This window comes from Oncorhynchus mykiss, chromosome 9 (genome assembly GCF_013265735.2).
Source record: "Oncorhynchus mykiss isolate Arlee chromosome 9, USDA_OmykA_1.1, whole genome shotgun sequence".
Classification (NCBI taxonomy): domain Eukaryota; kingdom Metazoa; phylum Chordata; class Actinopteri; order Salmoniformes; family Salmonidae; genus Oncorhynchus; species Oncorhynchus mykiss.
This window is the reverse complement of record NC_048573.1, coordinates 68,789,754-68,795,508: the sequence shown is the minus strand read 5'-3', so window position 1 is coordinate 68,795,508 and position 5,755 is coordinate 68,789,754.

Sequence of the window (5,755 nt, the reverse complement as noted above, 5' to 3'; positions counted from 1 at the left end):
CTTGCCTGTCTTCATTTTAGATTTCGTTGCTGTCTGATGAAAATCTCATAACTACATTTTTACAAATTTGTATTTATTTGTATTTATTTATTGAAAGCAGTAACTAACCTCAATGTACTCTAAGCATTTCATGACTCTAGGAACAATAAAATGTTTTCAAAATAGCTTAAGTTTTACAATTGTAAATTTGTTAATAGAAAAATATGGTACATTTTCAATTTCCTGAAAAGTCTCTGTTTTGAAGATAAGAGGTTTTCATCAAGCAGTGACGATTTGTATCAAAATAAATTGTGTTTCTAAACTGTGATTCTTCTCTTATTTCATTTGATTTATTGTAAGAAATGCGCTGTATAAATAAAGTTTGATTGATTGATAATGCAATGAGGGTAAATCACCTTAGTAAATTCTAGAGTTCTTTTAACCTGGTCCCAGATCTGTTTGCGCTCATGCCAACTCCATTGCTGTCATTGTTAAGCCAAACATTGACATGACAATGAGTGACAAGCAGTTGACATGATTACAGCTCAAAACATACTGGCACTCAGGCTAGCGTTCGTTGGGATCTTTATGCAAACATTGTTTCTCATACAAACATACCTGGATAGGTGCATCATTTGCATCACTCAAATATGACATGATCAATGAGGTGATCTTTCCCTTAGGTAGGCTGGCCTGATACCAATGAGATACATGGCTAGTTCATCAGTATGTATAATCTATTTACTATGCATAAAACATAGAAGAGATGAGAACCATGCCACTCTTCAACAGATATCTCATAGGAATTGTTAGATGTAAAGTACCTCATGTGATTTTATTCTGCTAGAAGCTAAGAAACAACAGTTTGTTGAACCATAATCAGTGTGCCTAGCCAGATAGCTACTCTACCACGCCTACTTGTTGAATGTATACAGAATATATGGATATGCACACCGTTGAGGAGCATGATGCTGTTAACCTTCATCTTAACCTCACAAAACCCTTCTCTTTCACAATCATTTTGAAGAACTTAAAGGGTGGCTGCACTTCCTGATTTTGCCTTTTTTTTGTGAAGATTGCTCATTAAGAAAGGCTAGCGGCCATGACTGAAGCCAAACGAGAGTCATCTTGGTGGTGTGGTTTGATGTGGGTATGTTATGTTGGCATATCATACCCTGGCAGGAACTGTTGTTTGTTCCTCCTGAGTCACCGTAGCAACAACATAGCCACTTCATCAAAATGGTCAAAAAGATACATCCATAAATGTGTCATTCATTTACAGGTTTTTGCCAAGGATCTTGGTCATGCAATTTTACATCTAGCTGAGATGTTTGGTGCAGTATTCTAAAGTGAAAACATTTGCATGAAAAACTAGTCAATGCACTGCATACAGTCTATTGAGTTGGGAAAGTCTGGCTGCGTGCCCAGGACTGATTTTTGAGAACAATAACATGTCTACAACTTTATCATCTGCAAGCTGTCAAACTATCGTAAATAAAGCTCAAGCTACACACTGTTTATCAGTTCTCAAAGTCACTTGCTAGCTAAGCTACCCACTCAAGTTTTGATTTACACCCTGTCATTTAGGTTAAAAGTTAGGTAAAATAAACATGAAATTCACTTGTTGATTACTTTGGCAAATCCAATCAGTTTTTCATGTCGAGTTTAACGTCATCACATTGTATTTTTTGGGTTGAAATTATGTGGAAGAAACTCAAATCAAATCAAATGTTATTGGTCACATACACATTTTTTGAATATTTTTTTCTTCAATTATTCAACAACAATACAGTACTACGACAAAAGGTATTTCAACCCTCCCCACTCCCCAAAATAAACAAATAAATTACAAATTACTAAATAAATACATTTAATTAGAATAGTAATAATGCTAATAATGACTAAATAAGACAAATGACAAGAGAGGCCAACATATACACAAAGCAATGCAAACAGTACATTACAGAGAGACAATTGCTACATCAATCTACAAGCTCACATCCACCAACCCCCAATGGAAGTGTTTCCATATAGTCCAGGAAGGGTTGCCATATTTTCACAAAGTAGTTGAATTTATTTCTTAAAGCGTAGGTAATCTTCTCCATCAGAGAGCCATCTTGTAATTGGGAGAGGGGACTCTGATTTCCATGTTGATTTCCAACAAATTTTCTTGCAGTGGCAATTTCTGTAAATTTGATGTTGAAGTTACTCCTCAAATTTACATTTGTGTTGTTACCCAGAAGGCATATATATACTGTATATTTTTTTTAAACTAGGAAAGTCAGTTAAGAACCAATTCTTATTTACAATGACAGCCTAGCAACAGTGGGTGAACTGCCTTGTTCAGGGGCAGAATGACAGATTTTTACCTTGTCAGCTCAGGGATTCAATCTAGCAACCTTTTGGTTACTGGCCCAATGCTAACAACTAGGCTACCTGCCACCCAAGGGATAAGTGAGAACGGGACCTCCATAAATAACCCTTTGCTTCTGGCCAATGTTATTTCAACATAACATTGACAACATGTTGTTTTATGTAAAAGTCTGAAGCGATGCGTAATGGGAATATCTGTCTAACTGTCTGGAGGTTCTGGCTGCTATGATTAGCAGCTGATAGAGGGCAATCAGCACAGCTGCTTCTTTCTGGTTAGTGGGCGCTGGGCAAATCGGCATGACCTTAATCCACACCCAGCCCTCCAGTAAGTTGTGACAAACTCACTTATAAAACTCAGTTTTGGACGAGACTGACTGACAAATGTATCCTATTTACACTTTGTAGTCATTGTTGACACTAGATTTCACTGTATATGACTCATATTGAAGCCTCAAAGGTTGTTTAAAACCATGAAAGTTGGTTCTAAGGTGCAGTTGACCTTAAAATGTCAATCCAAACATGTCCTTTATAAATGAATAGTCCCCTTATTTTCTCTCTCTCTCTCTCTCTCTCTCTCTCTCTCTCTCTCTCTCTCACACATTGTGACTTGACACAACTTGCTCGTTACAGACCATTTGAAAGTATATATATATATGTGCATACAAGCAGAGAAACCGGAAAACAAGCCAAGACGTCGCCACCTGAGTACATGCACTAATCGGCACAGAAACAGGGTGTTCCGCGGACACACACACACCTTATTTTCCAGTTGGGACTGGTAGGCTTAACGAGTATGTTCATCCTATTCACTGATTACTAGATATAGAGACCACACACTCATGAGCTCCACCACATACCGTTACTCACAAACAGACAGTGTTTCGATCCTGCAAGGATCTTGGTCAGGACATTTCCTCTTTCAGAGCCATAGCTTAGAGCCAGAGTGTAGGAGAAGGAGTCACAGACACCCCCTCTCTCTTCACACGTTTCATTATAGTAGGGGAGTACCAGTATACTTACTGTATATTTTGATATGGGGAGGAATAAAGAGATTAGCCTCCCCCCCCCCCCCCCCCCCCCCCTGCTGTCTGCAATCTGAAGTTCAAACAATAATATAGCGGACACCCTGTCACTGATTTGGTTAAAAAAAAGCTGTTGGATGGGCTGGAAAATTGTAACCACTCTCAAATTCATAGACAGAGCTATGTATGCAAGGACTGATCATCCTCAAGATCAAATGTACAATTCAATTCATGCTTTGAGGCAAAACCCCCACAACCCCGACTGAGTATGCTCCATAATAAACTTTTTCCTCAGGAGACTAAGGATATGTGGCTTGTAACATCTCTTTGACAATTCATGCACCTTTTTTTCCTTTTAACAGTTGTTTAAGTGTCCTTGGGTCTCTTGAAAGGCGCATTAAATCCCATTATTTTTGTTACTGTTATACATTTTACTCACGGCCCATCCCCGTTTACTGTACATATAAAATAGAATTAGTGCTACATTCTCCAGATCATGGCTATCTCAGTTGTAGGAAAAGCTTTGACCATTCACCAGCCCTGATATTTTCCTGTGCTCTGACTGGCACCCTAGTTGCCACATACTGTCTAGGTAATGGAAAGTCAATAGGTGAGAAATAAATAGATTTAATTTACTCAGTCTGTCTGTTATTATAAATAACTGTAGGATAATGTCAGTGCAAACATCATCAGATTGTGAGACCACATGACTTAAGACATGTATGGAGCATGTCTTTAAGAAATGTACTGGAGCATGTCTTTAAGAAATGTACTGGAGCATGTCTTTAAGAAATGTACTGGAGCATGTCTTTAAGAAATGTACCAGAGGGCGGCCTCCCAAGTGGCACTGCATGATAGTGCTTGAGGCATCACTACAAGCCCAGGTTCAATCCCAGGCTGTGTCACAGTCTGCTGTGACTGGGAGACCCATGATTCTGTGAATAATTGGCCCAGTGCCGTGAGGGTTTTGCCGGTGGGATTTCCTTTCCCCTTTGAGCTCTAGTGACTCCTTGTGGCGGGCCAGACACCTGCAAGCTGACTTGGTCACCAGCTGGACGGTGTTTCCTCTGACACATTTGGTGCAGCTGGCTTCTGGGTTAAGTGAGCAGTGTGTCAAGAAGCAGCGCGGCTTTGCAGGGTCGTGTATCAGAGGATGCATGGCTCTTGACCTTCACCTCTCCCGAGTCCGTAGGGGAGTTGCAGTGATGGGACAAGACTGTAACTACCAATTGGACATCACGAAAAAGGGGTAAAATTTATTTAAAATAATAATGTAATGTTCTTTAAGAAATGTATCTGAGCATGTCTTTAAGAAATGTATCTGAGTATGTCTTTAAGAAATGTACCGGAGCATGTCTTTAAGAAATGTACCTGAGCATGTCTTTAAGAAATGTATGGAGCATGTCTCTAAGAAATGTATGGAGCATGTATTTAAGAAATGTATGGAGCATGTCTTTAAGAAATGTATGGAGCATGTCTTTAAGAAATGTATGGAGCATGTCTTTAAGAAATGTATGGAGCATGTCGTTAAGAAATGTATGGAGCATGTCTTTAAGAAATGTACCGGAGCATGTCTTTAAGAAATGTACCGGAGCATGTCTCTAAGAATTGTATGGCGCATGTCTGAAATGCATGGAGCATGTCTTTAAGAAATGCATGGAGCATGTTTTTAAGAAATGTATGGAGCATGTCTCTAAGAAATGTATGTAGCATGTCTTTAAGAAATGTACCGGAGCATGTCTCTAAGAAATGTATGTAGCATGTCTTTAAGAAATGTATGGAGCATGTCTATAAGAAATGTATGGAGCATGTCTTTAAGAAATGTATGGAGCATGTCTCTAAGAAATGTATGGAGCATGTCTCTAAGAAATGTATGGAGCATGTCTCTAAGAAATGTATGGAGCATGTCTCTAAGAAATGTATGGAGCATGTCTTTAAGAAATGTGTGTTAGAACTGCTTCTGTACTGGATTGTTCTGGTTGTCAGCTAAGAGCAGATAGACCGGACTTCATACAAAGAACATACGGCAGGCCGCTTGTTGATACCCCCAGCACAATGCAGGCTGGGACAAGGTGCACCAATCTCCTTCAACCTTTGAAATATCACATTTTTCTACAAAAGGTTCTAGGATGGGCGTTGCCACCTGTTGGGGCCTGCCTTCCAGGAAGAATACTCGATTTGGTGCTGGAGGTGGTGTAGGCCAATCAATGAGATACTATTTACTCCACACACAGAGTTTACAGTAAGTCATAAATCTGCTACCAGGGAGATAGCCTAATTCCACCTCCCTCACATCACACTGTAAAAACCCTTAACAACCTTGTTGATATACAGTATGTTGTGGAAGAAGCCAAAGGCATTTTTCTGCTTTTAGTTAAAAA